Source organism: Lactuca sativa, chromosome 6 (genome assembly GCF_002870075.4).
Source record: "Lactuca sativa cultivar Salinas chromosome 6, Lsat_Salinas_v11, whole genome shotgun sequence".
Lineage (NCBI taxonomy): Eukaryota > Viridiplantae > Streptophyta > Magnoliopsida > Asterales > Asteraceae > Lactuca > Lactuca sativa.
The window spans coordinates 17,728,236-17,744,413 of NC_056628.2; the positions used below are offsets into that span (position 1 = coordinate 17,728,236).

The 16,178-nt window shown below is 39.2% G+C and overlaps 1 pseudogene; it reads left to right on the plus strand.

The window, feature by feature from the left end:
- Positions 1-9,086: 9,086 nt before the first annotated feature.
- Positions 9,087-15,969, plus strand: LOC111906114 (insulin-degrading enzyme-like 1, peroxisomal; annotated as a pseudogene).
- Positions 15,970-16,178: the final 209 nt, after the last annotated feature.

The window sequence follows — 16,178 nt, forward strand, 5'->3', positions numbered from 1 at the left end:
GAATCCTCAATCCATCAAACGCTGAACTACTTCTTTTCCTCCTCGGAGGTCATGTACTCAATTTGGGTCTGCGTGCTCCTCCCTGGGCACACTCGGAGGATTCTCCCCCACTTCGATCCTGCTTACCCCTTGCTGCTCAATACTCAAAAGAGATCCTGATCATCGCTACCATTCCATAATCCATCTAATGAGGAACCCAAGCCAACCATATCTAGGGATTTCACCAATCCATCTCTATCACTGTACCACTCCGAACTAACAAGATGCACCAAATCCCTTCCACGCATGCTACAGCTACTGCTTCCTTTGAAACCTTCTTCAATAGAGCACATCCCCTACTACCATACAAATATCCATGGTATGCAGATGGCATATAACTCGATCACAATCAACCACTCAAAACAAAATACTCATACCGAAACTAATGTAGGACCATAACAACATAATCATGCACAATATAAAAGAACTGAAAATGGAAATCGCATACCTGCAACGTCTGGCGTCGCTCGCGTCTCCAAGGTCGTCATCTGAAAAGCCCTACTCCCTGCTGCAGGTGCCTCCATCCGGCCCTAACGGCCATCCGTGATCCTCAAGGTTGCAGGGGCGGGTGCCATCACCCGTCCTACCGAAAACAAACTGGGACATTGAGCCTTCTTTTGGCCCCGCTGATGACAATGAAAACATAACAAATCGAATCCCTGTGCAGTGGTATTAGTACAATCCCTACTGAAATGACCAGTCCGACCGCACTTGAAACAGCCAAACTCACCACCGCTACCACTCCTGCACGCGCCCCCGTGCGCCCTGCCACACTTCCCGCACCGACTGCGGTCCTGATAGTCCCTCGATCTCAAATCCGATCCCTTGGGCCTTTTGACCGAACCTGTAGCTACCTGAACCTCGTCCGACTTCCTCTTCTGGGTCTGCTCCAAATCAATTTCCCTCTCTCTAGCCCGAGAAATCATATTTTCCAGCGTCTTACAGCCGGACCTGCTCACGAACTCCCTGATGTCGGCTCTCAACATCTTATGGTATCGGGCCTTCTTCATCGCCTCATCCGCGACATACTGTGGTACAAGAAGAGCCCTCTCCCTAAACTTGGCGGTAATCTCCGCCACAGTCTTAGTAGTCTTCGTCAAGTCCTGAAACTCTCGCGCCAGCTGCTGCACCTCAATAGTCGGTAAGAACTCCGCTCTAAACCTGGCCGAGAAATCACTCCAAGTCATCGCGTCCAACGCGACATCATCTCCCAGGGCATGACCAATCTCTTCCCACCAATCCCTCGCTCTGTCCTTCAGAAGACAGGAGGCGAGTCTAACCTTGTCCCCCTCGGGACACTTGCTTGTACGAAAAGCGTTGGCAACATCAGCCAACCATCTGCTGCTAGCAATGGAGTCCCGAGCCCCATGATAATCTGGTGCCCCGCAGGCCCTGAACTCTCGAAATGTCAAGGTACGCGCCCCCAACAAAGCCATCATCTCGGTACGGAAGGCTCCCAGCCTCTCATCCAAGATCTCCAGTATACCCTCCTTGACCGTGCCAAAGATCACAGGAGTCTGAGCTAGAATACTGTGCGTAACCTCAGCTGATATCAACTCTCTCATTCGCTCCTCGAGCTGCTCGGCCCCTGAACCCGAGCCCGATCCCTCTCCGGTGCCTGATCCGCTCGCTGGTCTCTCTCGCAACGTCACCATACTGAAAATATACCACAACCACTATCAGAATACTCATCACTGATGCGAGATCAAACATACCCTACCGGGCTCCCGGTCTTGTCTCGGCCTTTCCCGAATCGAGTATGGATCCTCTGCTTTTAGTAGTATGGGCCCATACTACCTTCCACATCTATCCGTACTTTCCTCAGGAATTGCTTTGACTCCACCAGATCCCTGAACCACTACTACTGCTCCCAGCACTATCTCATCCTAGGCTGACCCTAGGGAAACCTCTGACTCAACTCAAACCAGTCCTCAGCTGCTGAAGGCCTCCTCGCAATGCCAATTATCCATTACCTGGATACCATCACATGTGACGAGGCTCAGATAATCCTTTGAGTAACAGACTTGTCCCTACAACGGTTAGACTCAAACGAGAGCTGCGCAATAGGGCCAAATCCATCACTCTGAGATTAATCAACCCTGATCACATGTGACGTGGTGTATCCACTTAACGGATAACTCCCATCACTCAAAATCCCACATTGCACAAAGCAAGCAACATTCAGACAAGGGGAAAATCTAACCACCACATACTCAAGCAATCATACACATATAGCAAAATCTGTACTAGCATGTAACACAAACTCATAAACTCAGGCATAACCTAAACAGGCTATCCTACTACTGTCTAGTCCGCACTATCATGCAGCTCAAAAGCACAAATAACAGGCACATAAGGCATCATCCCTAGATCCTTAGTCCTATTCTAGCATACTGTTCTACTAACCGATAATCATAACAAAGACTCGTATGGGTAGTTTGGGGTACTTACTTGAGCTCGGCTGATTGCATGCACCACACCCCTTTTTCTCTTTTCAAAGTTCTTTTCTTTCTGAATCATTTTTGCTTTTCTAAAATTGTTTTTCGTTTTCAAATTCCTTTTTACAAAACTGTCTTTTCATTTTTGAAAACTTTTATCCGACTCCTCGGCTTGAGTTCAGGTACACCCGAGAGTATGCCCGAATCCCTCAAGCCAAGGCTCTGATACCAACTTGTAATGTCCCAAAATTCAAGACCAAAAATTTCTTTTCATAAAACATTACTTTAAGCAAAGACATCATTCCAAAACATAATTTGAGTATAAGTTTTCAAACAACATGTTCATTATCAGAGTAAACATTCCCATGCTGACTAATCTATGGTGTGTGCCATGCGATCACCCCGAGCTCCTCCCTCCGCTATCGGAAGTACCTGAAAACAAAACTGAAAACCGTAAACACGAAGCTTAGTGAGTTCCCCACCTTACCACATACCATGCATAACCACATACTGCACATACTGGGCCACGCCCGCCATCTGGGGCCTCGCCCCCTACTTCGGGCCTCGCCCGCTACAACGGCCCCACCGCTCCAGGTCCTGCCTGGCTTCGAGCCCCGCTCGGATACAGATCTGTTTCACTTAGGCCTCACCTGTCATAGGGCCCCGCCCACTAACATATAATAGCACATACACATATCACATAACATCACATAAGCTAAACGTATGCTAAAAGCTCTTGCTCTAAGGCCTCGCCTATCTCTGGGCCCCGCCCGTGTCCTGGTACTGATGAATCATGGAACCTCGTCCATACTCCTGTTGATAGTGAGATACGGGCCCAGCCCACTCTCACTCCTTTCCTAACTTGGGCCTCGCCCCTGGGCTGCTGCTACTGAGATGTGGAACACCATCCACACTCTGCTATTGATGAGATACGGGACCTCGCCCACACTCACCTCCCTACCAGGCACATACAAGTATCACACAGACAACAAGTATAAACTATCACATAAACCATCTCTTGGGCACCCGCCCTCTATCATTGGACCTCGTCCGAATATCATACTAGCATACTGTGCCTAGGTCTAACCCCCAGGTCTTCTACTCATAACTACATGGGCCGACATTGTGGCCGTAGACCCATTCATACAAAGGGAAAACTCACTTGCACTGGTTGAACTTGCTGATGATCCCACTAGCTGCTGCCTGACCACTTACTGAACTCCGGCTCTACTAGCTTCCCGAGCTATCAATATCAATGAAACACTAAGTCTAACTGACCCCCGGCAGTCAACCAAGTCAACTCTAGTCCAAGTCAAAGTACTGGTCAAAGTCAACCTTCCAGGTCAACCCTACTTGCCGAGTCCACCTACTGACTCGCTGACTTCTTATGCTCAAAGTCCTTCTAATCGCGACTTGACTCGCCGAGTCAGCCCCTGACTCGCCGAGTCTACTGATTCCCGAATCCTGACCTGATCAACTCACTGATTCCTGGCTCGACTTGCTGACTCGAGTCTTAACTCGAAGGGTTTGGGACCACGCGACCTGACTCGTCGAGTCCAAGAACAGACTCGCCGAGCACAAGGAAATCTCCAACCAACTCGCCGAGTTGTTCATCCAACTCGCCGAGTTCATGCTCATCTTCATCCGACTCGACGAGCTGTTCATCCCACTCGTCGAGTTCCTCCTCATCTTCAAGCTACTCGCCGAGTCCAATCGAAGGACTCGCCGAGTCTATTCGGTTCCACAACATGCAGAGGACTTTCGAGTCATGCAGGGACTCCAAACCGTAGATCTACTCTTCCCAAGCCTACTCCTCACATAAAGTTGCAAACTTTACGTGTAGAGAAGGAGATCTAGGCAAAATGCACCATAAACTAAGGTTTAAGACCAAGAGGCTCCATAATCCACTCAATGACTGATACTTTACGGGATTCTAAACCAAAACAAGCATGGATCTGAGGTAGCAACCTCAGATCTGGACCTCAAACTCGAGATTGATCTTAAACATGGCTTAAAAGCCCCAAAAATCATAACCAAGGAAAATCTGGAGGAGAGAAACGACTTAATACCTTCAAATGCTCTGAAATGATCCCCAAACTTCGGATCCAAAGCCACTCCTTGATGCTTCAAAGATTCCCACTTCTTCTTCTTCTTCTAAGTCACTATAAAATGGCCAAAAGCATGAATGATCACAATGGGGGCTAAGGGTGCGGCGTTCTGGGTGTAAGAGACAGTAAAGGAGCACTAGGAAGAAGAATGAGGCGATTAAATAGGCTCCAAGCCCCAGATTTAGGGTTTTCCTCGCACGGACCCTACTCGCCGAGTCACCTTGGCCGACTCGCCGAGTTGGTCACTTATTCCTCGACTCGGATCCCGCTCGGACTCGTCGAGTTCCTCCTTGGACTTGCCGAGTCCCTCCTAAATTTAGGATTTCCTTTACTTTCTTGGCTTTCAAAATGTTGGGTGTTACAATTATATTACATTTTACTTGAAAACAAAGGTTGTAATTTGCTTGGTGGACTTGACATACCACCAAAAATATAACGATCTAAAGACACACTATCATCATCCCACTGACTAGTAACGACCGAATCGACATCTCACCCACTCAACACTATCAAAACTCAGGAGTCCTACCATTCTAAAACACACACTCTTCTACAGTCCAACTACCTCTAACACTATGTTAGATGAAACCTGACCACAAAAAATTAGGAAACAAAATAGATGGTCGAACGACTGCTCCATCTTGTAAACACAACATGACACACTCCCTAGGATAAAACACAATGCTCTTCATGCCAACTGTGTTTCTTCTTAAACATGACCTTACCCCCAAGGTGACGTACTAACAATTTGAAGGAAACGATAAATCCCCAACCGCTATTAGACACGTCCTTCCATTGACCATATTTAAGATCCCATACATTGATGAAATGAACATATCCCACCAATAGGAAAAAGATCAATAAAACCTTTAACTTCAGGAAGGATTCCAAAGTCGGTCAAAAATGCTGCCAAAATCCTGCTCGAAACAATCCCAATACCAACCTAGCCGATGCGATCTAGCGAAACGACAACTTGCACAACCACGATCATTCCTGAAAATTGAACATCGTTGATTCAATATCGAATCTTCGAATAACTAAGACCACCTGTCATCTCAAATCACAAGAATGAATAATTTCACAACCAAGAAAATTGAGAGGTCACCCACACCTAGACCAAAACTTGAGTTTACTAGACTTAATTAAGGGTCGGCTCATCAGTCACACCCTTAGTTGATTTAGATCGAATCCTTCAAATAACCTCATCTGCTACTGTTAACAGAACAACCAACAATTGAAAATGGATCGGGAACCAAACCCGATGACCCCACACATATCGAACAAGATACCTGTGAGAATACTCTTGGCAAACTTAGATCCTGCCCCGCACATTAACGACTACCCATTGTCTGCCAGTTATAAACGAACCATACCACGAGCTAACCATGTTTCCTATAATTGATACACAAACGAGTGGTTCAAATCTCATCAATCCTGATTCGTGGTGCTACCCAAAAAGGAGCCAAGAATTTCCTTACCTATCAGCTATCTATTGTGAGAACGACTCATGCGTCCTCAAAGACATGCACCTAACAACAACTTGCTCTACACCCACGATATGTCCAAACCTTAAATTACCCGAATCCATGGAGGGTTCCGATAGATCCTCTCCACAAGAAACTCCTAAATCACGAGCACTTTGATGGTAACCCACTTTCTTACCCCTTCCCCATACATCTATAAACCAAACCAAAATCTAGCTCACCTGAACTGCAGATTCCTCCGAACCCTCACAATGAAACCATGAAATCGAATTGACCAATGATCTTCCAAGCATAATGCCCAGTTCTCCCCCACATAGGATTTGAACCATCATCGACTGATGTCTGCAACACCAAAACCTCAGACCGGCTTAACCATGATCATACTCGATGAATAAGAATAAAGTCCTTTTTGGGTCTCCCTTATAACCAAGAAATTGTCTAGATTGATTTTAGAGAGAGATAAATGTTTTATTAATATATTATATGACCACTATATTAATTAGAAATAGTTATAGTTAATTTAAAATTAATTTGGAATTATTTATAGGTTAATTAGAATTAACTAAAAGTTGAAGGACGATAGTTGTAAGTGTTTAAAAGTTGAGCAGAGGACAGGTTCTAGACCCATCCTATGTGGGATAGTTAGGAGGCTCTTTTGGAGTCTTTTGGAAGCTTCCGTAAAGATAATTAAGGAAATAGATAATTACCTTCTTTAAAATAATATTATTTTTTGTTCAAATTAGGGTTTCTAGGTGTTTTCCTAATCTGCTATAAATAGATCCTTATGGTTTGGAATTTTTGGCCAATGCAATTAGACATACCATAGCCAAAAATATCCTACCTCTCCCTTCTCTCCTAAATCTTCCAGGAATCTTGTGTTTTGGGTATGAACCATTAGAGGGTTGAACATAATTAAAGCTAGTTTTCAAGAGACTATTGGATTGATCATATGGTTTGTTCATAATAACAAATCAGTTAGGATTTAGAATTTTGTTGTTCAATGGTGTGTTGCTTCAATAGAGTTATGACACAGATCCATTTAGATTGCATTTACCCTTAAGATTTTAAGGTATTTTCCACATTATTACATGAAAAACCCATTAGTGGTATCAGAGCATTTGGTTGTCTAACAATTGAATGTGCATAAATTGAACTTGAAAAATGAAGGAAAACAGAATCGTTATTCTGTTTCGTCGCCATGTCATGAGTTGTTCTACCACGTCGTGGCCACTGTCTGATCCACATATTTTCTTCTTCTGCCACAACGTGGAGCTTATCTGCCACGTTGTGGGGTACCTCTTGTTCAGTGAAAATTTTGAGATAATTAAGATTTTGATTAGGATAAGTACATTTATAGATATTGTTTTAATTAGATAAAATATGAATATTTATAATTGTTAATCTAAGCTCCTAATATCTAGACTCTTTGAATTATCCTCATGATTTAATTAAATTTAATTATTTGATTAATCAAAAAGATTAATTTTGAAATCATTAATATAAATTTATGAAATTTATTTTAAATGTTTAAAATACAACCTTATACTTATGTATATTATAAGTTCAATACTATTTGTATAACATGAGTCATTTGAATCGATAGTATGCCTTATTCACGAAGCCATGCTATAAAGTCGGTATAATGAAGGGAACTATAAAATGGTCGTTGAATGGGTGTCTATTCTCACCCACCGCTCTCATGTGTGGTGGAGGGTTGTTAGCAAAATGGGTTCAATATGACATAACCTCATCAAAAGTATCATGTTATAAAGTAATAGAACCTTTATAAAATTTCCTACACTAGTTACTTTAAGGGAAAATGTGAAAGTGTATGCTAATCCATGAAGACACGCATCAATCTTTATGATTCATTAGTGGAGCATGTATGATTAACCAAAAACTAATTAGGTTCTATAAAGTTGAAATTATGACACAACTCAAAAATTATCATGAATTAATGGAGCGTGAGTGGCTTACCGACATGTTAATTTGAGTTGATAAAAGACATCAAGGTTGTGAAGAGGGTTTTCATGGGTATTCACATCTTTTTTGTGATCCTTGACATCCCAATCATAAATTGAAGAGCATAATCGAGATTAAACATGTCATTGATAAGATTCAATGAATTTCTAATGATCTAGGAATTTCATATAGATTGAAAATAGTAAAATTCATTACCTACCTTAAATGAATTCATGATTAGATTACGACATCCCTTTACTTAATTTTGAATTGCATTATTGGACCCTCGTCTTGAATATTAAATTGGGTTAAAATATCAAGGATTTAATCAACTACCTAAAATTTGGTCTTTATTTCAAAGAAATATCTTCAAATGGTGAACTCCCTCCTCCTCATCCTCCTTCATCAAGCCATAACTTCACTCTACTATTGGTCCTTGTTCAGGACTGCTTTTCAATCCAAACTACATGGACTTGATGAGAAAAAAGTATGTTCTCACTACTCTAATTCCAGAAATCAACAAAGAAACTACCACTCATAAGGAGATTTCTAACTATGATCAACATGTGGATGTTGCCACAAAGGTCTCTTGCATTATGATTACAACTATGACACATGAGCTCCAAAAGAATTTTGAGGATTACTGGCCATATGATCTTAACATGGCCTTGTCTCAAATGTTCCACATGAAAGCAAGAAAAGAGAGTTATGAAGTGGTCAAGTCCTTAACAATGGGCAAATTGAAAGAAGGGGGATCTATGTATACTCGTGGGTAGAAATGCAGTGGCATGTGGAAAGATTGGAAAAACTTAATGTAAAATCTATAAGGACCTTGCCATTGACATGGTACTCAACTCTCTACCCAATCGTTATGATCAGTTCATATTGACTTATCATTTAAGAAATACAAAGACCACATTGATTAAGCTTCACAATATGTTGCAAATGGCTGAAGCAGGAATCTAAAAGTCTCATTCCAATAGTTATGCAAGTGTCCCTATCATGGATATCCAACAAAGCAAAGGGAACAAGATAAAGTTCCATACCCCATCCAAATGGAAAAGGAAGATCCATCATGGAGAGACCAATGGAACAAAAGAAAAGCCCTACTTTGCACCCCTCCTGTTGCTAATCCAAAGGAAGTTGTGTGCTTTCATTATAGACAAAAGGGCCATTGGATAAGAATTTTCCCCAAGTACTTGCAAGAAGTGAAAGATGATAAGGCCAAAGTGGTTGAATCTTCATCTGGTACATATTCTATTCAAGTCAATAATACTAATATTTCAAATTCTTGGGTTCTTGATACACAATGTGGTTTCCACATTTATTTTGATATGTAGGGACTAAAGGAAAGTGAAGAGGTCAAACATGGGAAGCTAAACCTAACCATGGGGAACAATGAAGATTGGTTGTTACCAGGATTGGGACTTATGAGATTATGTTTGATAGTATTAGGTTTGATTTGGATAATTGTTGATACTCTCCATAAATGGCTTGAAACATTATTTATTTTCATGTTTTATTTAGAAAAGGATAACATTATGGTTTTGATTGTGTGTATGAAACTATTGTTTATGTGAATGATTTAGGCAAAAATGTATATAATATTGGTTCTTCTAATATTTTAGACAAGTTATGCCTATGGCGTTCTCGTTTTAGGCACATCAACAAGAAACACATTGCCCAACTCCAAAAGGATGGAGTGCTGGAATCGTTTGACCTAAATCTAGATGATGAATGTGAATCTTGTTTGTTGAGAAACATGACTAAATCACCTTTCACTGGCACATGTGAAAGAGATGAAGATTTTTTGGCCCTAATCCATACAGATGTGTGTGGACCATTCAAATCTGCCACAAAGGATGCAAATTGCTAGTACATTATATTTACTGACAATTATAGTAGGTATGGTTATATTTACTTGATCAAACATAAACTAGAAACTTTTGATAGGTTCAAAGAGTTTTAGAATGAAGTAGAGAACCAATTAGGAAAAAAGATAAAGACGCTATGATCTGATAGAGGTTGTGAGTATCTTAGTATCGAGTTTAACGACTATCTAAAGGAATGTGTAATTGTTTCACAATTAACACCTCCTAGGACACCACAATTGAATGGTGTAGCTGAGAGGCGTAATTAGACCTTACTTGGTTTCGTCCGTTCCATGATGAGTCGAGCTTCTCTTCTAATATCACTTTGGGGGTAGGCCTTAGAAAAAGCCACCCATATCCTCAGTCTTGTTCCATCTAAGAAAGTTGCCAATACACCTCATGAACTGTAGACATGGAAACCTCCCTCACTTGCACATATCAAGGTCTAGGGTTGTGAGATTCTCGTTAGGCGATAAACCTTAGACAAACTTGAACCTAGAGCTAAGAAATGTTTTTGCATTGATTATCCACAAAAATCCTTTGGATACTTGTTTTACAGACCCAGTGATAACGTGGTGTTTATAGCTCGAAGAGGAGTCTTAAGAGAGAGAGAGAGAGAGAGAGAGAGAGAGAGAGAGAGTGAGAGAGAGAGAGATCTCATTTCTAAAGAGGGCAGTGGGAGCATGAGTGATCTTGAAGATATTCAAGAGTCATCCGATGAAGCAACTTTTGAAGATACTAGCTCTCAATCTGATAATGAAATTGTTGAGCCTATTGACTCTTTGTTGCCTCTTTGTCGGTCCAGTAGGGTTAGCATGCCACCTTCATTCTATGGTTTCCGTATAATTGCAAAAGGTGATACATCTATTATGATGCAGCACTGGTAAATTTGGATGAGCTTTCTAACTAGAAGGAAGCAATGGTAGGCCCTAAGGATGCTAAATGGAAAGAGGCAATAGATAGCGAGATCCAATCCATGCATGATAACCATGTGTAGACCCTAGTTGATTAAGTACCTGTTCAAAAGATATTAGGGTGTAAATAGATCTTCAAGAAGAAGACTGACATGGATGGTAGTGTACAGACTTACAAAGATAGACTGGTTGCAAAAGGTTTTACTCAAACCTAAGGGATTGGCTATGATGAGACTTTTTCACTAGTTGCCAAGATAAAGTCAATTAGGGTAATGCTTGTCATAGCTACTCACTATGACTATGAAGTATGGCAAATGGATGCACTACAAGAAAAGACCCTTTTATGATGCGCAAACCACGACATTTGTTGATTTATGTTACGCAAAAGAGAGTTACATTAAAAAAGTGTCATCTCTTCAAAAAAAAATTGGATCTAGGTCACACATTATTGCGCGCCCTTAAATTAGTGTCATAAGAAAAAAAATAAAACCACGGAGGGCACTGTATGTTAAATACGTGTCCTCTGTAAGTGTCGCTTTATAATTTTAAAGAAACCCGCGTTTAGTAGATAAGGGGGAAATCGGAATCCCCAAAATTTTCAAAACCCGCTTTTCTACCTTCTTTCTATCTTTCATCTTAGCAATCGATTCTCCCCTCTCCTTCACTCTCCCTCTTCTCCGATCCGTTTAGTAGATAAGGGGGAAACTTATCTCCAGTCATGCTTCTCGCAAACTGGTGTTCATGACACTCTGTTCATTAAATTTACAGGTTCAATCGATAAAACTAATACGAAATAAACAGACTGGCCAATCAGAACGTTATGGATTCATCGAGTTTCATTCTCATTCATCCGCTGAGAAAATCCTCCAGACCTACAATGGAACCATGATGCCAAATATTAATCAAGCTTTCCGGTTAAACTGAGTGAGTTTTATCAGAGGAGAAAAGTGTGGAGAAAGAATTGGTTCAGATCTATCGATATTTGTGGGAGATTTGGCTCCAGATGTAACTGATTGAATGTCGAAGGTAACCCTAATTTCTCCAATTTCAAATTGAAGCAAGAAGGTAACTCTAATTTCCTATTTTTTAAATCGAAGTTAGAAGGTAACCTTAATTCGATTCAGTAGTTCTAGGTTTTTAGATTTCTCACTTTGACCTTTACAACTACGATTCATCCCAAGATTTAGAAAACTATGTTGTTTATCCAACAACTTATCGTTTCAGAATTTTGGGAGAGAGAATCACGAATATGTGGTTTGCGCCCTACACTGCTGCTCCACCGTGTGCAACTCTTCTCTTCCCTAGCTTGTCTGCTTCCACCTAGCTTGACCGCATCCATCCCAGTTTCCCTGGTCAACCATGCACCCTAAACATCTTCAGGTTTGAGTCCTTAAAGCTTCGTTTGCTTTATGTATCATTTGTATGATTTTGGGATACATATTGTCATGTTGCATTTATTTATTAGGTTATTGTGAAAATTGTTCCTGTAAAACATGGTCACAAGCTGAGAATTACATGGGCAATGACACCTGGCATTCATCATTACATGGAAGGGACAAGTAGGTATCTTGGACATTTAATTGGTCATGCAAGAGAAGGATCTCTCTTCTATTTCTTGAAGAAATTGGGTTGGGGACAAGCTTATCTGCTGGTGAATCAGACTGAACTGTGGAGTTCTCTTTCTTTAAAGTGGTTATTGATTTAACTGATTTGGACATGGTCAATGTTTCCATTTTTCTTTTTCTATGTGTGTGTGTGTGTTCATTTCTTTCATGTTTATTTAGATACTGGCAACATTTGTAATATATGATTCATTAAAACACCAGCAAATGTTGAACATATAATTGGGCTCCTTTTCAAATACATTACACTCTTGCAACAATCTGGTGTTTGTAAGTGGATCTTTGATGAGGTACCTGAAAATACCAACAAATATTATCATATCATGTTCATACTCTTTTAAAAAAAATATAATGATGTTATTTCGTTATATGATCCATATAGCTTTCTGCAATCCGTGAGATGACCTTCCATTATCAGGACAAGATTCCTCCAATTGATTATGTTGTGAAATTTTCATCAAATACGCAGGTATTTGCACTTTTTATCATATTTTTGCTTTAGATTACTTATTTGAATAATCATTTTGATTTTGAACAACACTGCAGTTATACCCTTCAAAAGATTGGCTAGTTGGATCATCTTTACCTTCCACTTTTTCCCTAAAGTTATCGAGTCTGCACTAAATGAGCTCACACCAAACAATGTCAGGTAGCGTATCATCTATCAATGAGTTTGTTATTGTTGGCTAAATTTATATGATTTCTCAATTATGCCCTTCTGGTTCCAGAATCTTTTGGGAGTCAACAAACTTTGATGGATATACTGAGCTGACAGAGCCATGGTATGGAACTGCATTTTCTGTTGAAAAAATCATTGGCTCCACCATTTAGGTATTACTTTTGACTTTTCTTTACATGTGTTTGACTTTGTAATCAGAATTATTTATAATATCACATGTGTAAATAAATTACAGAAATGGATGAAAAGAGCTCCTAAAGAAGACCTACATTTTCCCTGTCCTTATGTATTCATACCTACTGATTTTTCAATTAAGAACATGAAAGAAAAGTATGAGTTGTAACTAGTGATATAATTTTTAATCATATCTCATTATCTTATTATCTTCGAATTTAACTCTGTTTTGGTGTTTTAAATTCTAAACAGGTGAACATTCCACTTTTATTGAGGAAATCACAATATTCAAGATTGTGGTATAACACTAACACAACATTTTCTACTCCAAAAGCATATGTTAAGTTGGATTTTTACTGCCCATTTGCTAGCAGTTCCCCTGAAGCAAATGTTCTTACTGATATTTCTACTCGGTTATTGATGGATTACTTGACCGAATACAGTTAGTCACAAAAGAAGTTTAAATATACTTTTGGTTGATTTTATGCTTATTTATCTGATATAATATTTAACTCTCTCTTACACACACATATTTATTTGTTTACTATTGTGGTATTACATATTACATTATTAATACTCTTCTTATTTCTACATTTTAGCTTATGATGCTCAGGTTGTTGGTCTGTATTATGTCATTTGTCACACAGATAATGGTTTTCAGGTAAAAAAAATTCTCACTATTAATATCTTATCTCTTGACACTTACTCTTTACATGTGAACTTGTTTTTATTAACAATTCAGGTGACTTTGACTGGATATAGTCACAAGTTGGAGATCTTACTCGACACTGTAATACTAAAAATTACAACTTTTGAAGTAAAAGAGGATAGGTTCTATGTGATCAAGGTAAAAAAAAGGCATTGTTACTTATGTTATGTCGATGAATTTATATTGTTACTTATGTATGTGTAATTACTTGTCTTTTTTATAGGAACTGCTGATAAAAGAATAGGACAATTACAAGTTTCAACAGCCATATCAGCAGGCCATGTAACACTGCTCATTACTTGTAAAAGATGGATCATGGCCTTGTACTGATGAGCTTGAAGTTCTTTCTGTTCTTGAACCTGACCATCTTTCAAGATTTTATCCTCAAATTTTGTCAAGAATCTTCATATAGTGCTATGCAGCATGTTTTTATACCATTACTATATATTCTAGTTGTGTTTTTTTTGTTATCTAAAGCTATACAACAACCAGGGAATATTGAATCAAATGAAGACGAATTCATGCTTCAATATGTTGAAGATGTACTTTTTAAGGGGACAAAACCTTTGTCTCAAGCTCTATTCCCATCACAGCATCTGAAAAATAGGGTGGTCAACTTAGAAAAGGGTGTTACATATTGCTATACTAAAGAGGGTCTGAATCCAAGTGATGAAAATTCAGCTCTTCTTCAGTACATTCAGGTAAGCATTTTTTTTCAAGTATCATAAGATATAATGATGAATGAAATTGTTAATAGTTAATTGTGGTATGGTGTATATAATATATACATGTACATCAGGATGATTTTAAGTTGAATATCAAACTTCAGCTGCTAGCTCTTATTGCTAAACAACCATCCTTTCACCAACTTAGATCAGTTGAGCAACTTAGTTACATCACTGTGCTTATGCAGAGGTATATGAAACACTTGCACTTGTTCTATATTTTTATATAAACGACCCAAATCTCATTTTGAATTTTTAATGAGAATCAATATTTATGAAATTGAATAATATTAGGAACGATTTTGGCATCCGTGGAGTGCAGTTCATCATACAATCTACAGTAAAGGTGGGCACTTTTTCATGTTTTTTTTTATTTGTTTGTATGATGTATGACTTGACTAATGTTCGGAAAATGGTCTCAAAGATTCCCAACTGTTTGCCCAATGAAAGATGATGAAGAAATAAGAACAGAAAAATATAAGTGGAAAACTCCAATACGAAAAAAAACAAGAGATAAAATTCAGTACATGACAAATTCTTACAGTCACATTCATGGATACTAATCCTGTTTCTTGGATTTAACAGGGCCCTAAACATATTGAGTCAAGGGTTCAATCATTTGTCAAGATGTTTGAGACTAAACTCTATGAGATGCCAGATGATGAATTCAAGGTCACAAGAGTTGTTTTTTCTGTATCAATTTGGAATTTTCGTCGGAAAATATGAATATTGTTTATTGATCTGAATATCTAATACTATAATGGTGTAGAGCAATGTTAATGCACTGATTGAGATGAAGATTGAGAAGCACAAGAACTTAAGAGAAGAATTTGTATACTTTTGGCGAGAAATCCAAGATGGTACCCTCAAATTTGATAGGAAATATCACGAGGTATGGAGCTTTTTACAAATTTTCCCATTGTGTCATTTTCTTGATACTTTTATTTAAAATATTATTTATACAGAGATAGAAGTTTAATGTTGGCAATGTAATGAGACAGGTGGCTGCATTGAAGCAGTTAAGCAAGGCATAAATGATCCAATTTTTTGATGAACATATAAAAGCGGATGCTCCATAAAAGAAGGCTTTAACTGTGCAAGTCTTCTCGACCACACATGCTACAAAGGACACAGGAGATGCAGGCGAGGGAAAAATTGTAAATATTGAAGATGCTTTTAGTTTCAAGAGATCAAGGCCTCTGTCTGGGTCCTTCAAAGGAGGTATCGGTCATATGAAGCTCTGAGGTATTTCATTAATTCTCAATCAAAACACAATTAAAAGAGTTTGTTTGTTATAGTGAAGGATATTTTTGGTGGAATTTCACTGGTGGATCTATTTGTTATCTGGCTGCTGAGGTGTGTTTCTGATTTGAATTGAAAATATGAAAGTTGAATGTTTGATCAATGAAAATTGGGATAGATTGAAATCAACTTAGACATATTTTCTTTCTTT